Source organism: Olea europaea, chromosome 8 (genome assembly GCF_002742605.1).
Source record: "Olea europaea var. sylvestris chromosome 8, O_europaea_v1, whole genome shotgun sequence".
NCBI classification, from domain to species: domain Eukaryota; kingdom Viridiplantae; phylum Streptophyta; class Magnoliopsida; order Lamiales; family Oleaceae; genus Olea; species Olea europaea.
In genome coordinates this window covers 15181261-15182267 of record NC_036244.1, presented here as the reverse complement: position 1 = coordinate 15182267, position 1007 = coordinate 15181261, and the positions used below count along the sequence as shown (strand labels likewise).

General features: G+C 28.8%; 1 non-coding gene across 1 annotated transcript; it reads right to left on the bottom strand.

Annotated features, from left to right (window-relative positions):
- Positions 1-446: 446 nt before the first annotated feature.
- Positions 447-519, bottom strand: TRNAV-UAC. Its single transcript has one exon. It is a non-coding gene; the product is annotated as a tRNA-Val (tRNA).
- Between the last annotated feature and the right edge of the window lie 488 nt (positions 520-1007).

Sequence of the window (1007 nt, the reverse complement as noted above, 5' to 3'; positions counted from 1 at the left end):
CCTGGTTATCCTATGAAGTGAAACTAATGGCCTCTCAATTCTTTCAGATGGTTCAATTGGAGATGGGTCTTCGAATTGAGTAGAACCCGATTGAGCTTCATTTGGTTCTTGAGGGTCAATTCCAATTCTGATTCCAAACCAATGTATTCAATTTATATTTATGTAAAGTCAAGTCAAGTAGGTTGGATCGAAATAATACTGGAAAATATTAGGAAAAAAAATTAATATTTTTTATAATTGTTTAATCTCCAAAGTTGTTAAAATCGTAGTTTTGGATCGGATAGTATCGAGGATAATAAAATTCTACTAAATAGTGATTTAAACTATTTTTTTAAAATAAAAATAAAAATGGATTTTAAGGAACTAAAAACAAGCAAAATCGAAGGGATTCTGGAATACAAGTTGTCCAGAATTGCTCAATTCGAATAGTGAAAAGAGAGTAAAAATGTTGATGCCCAGGATCGAACTGGGGACCTTCAGTGTGTAAGACTGACGTGATAACCACTACACCACACCAACAACCTGTCTGATTGTTATTCATTTTTATATAAGTTCAATAAACATTTTCTATTATGATCTCAAATTTCTATATTATAATTAAATTGTTAGTTGAGCTAGTAAATATATATTATTGTTGATTATTAAATTATAAAAATATACCAGTTAATTAATTTATTTATGGAGATGAGTCAGATTACTTATTTCTCACACTTAACATATACAATTTATTATGGTCATATATATATGACCACAAAAAACTAAGATAGAGTTCACTTTCAAATACCAAATACCAAGAATCAAGTTTCATGTAAGGAATTTAAATACACTGAAAAGTGAAAATTAACTTCTATTATTCTAGTGCATTTTATTTCTCTCGAAATATATGATTTATCGAGACACAAATTATTCAGTAATTCGTGTATGATGTAAACCTATTGCAGAGAGGATCCGTATCTCGAAGTCGGATCGAGATTCTATTAGTATAAAATTTAGAAAAAGATACACAT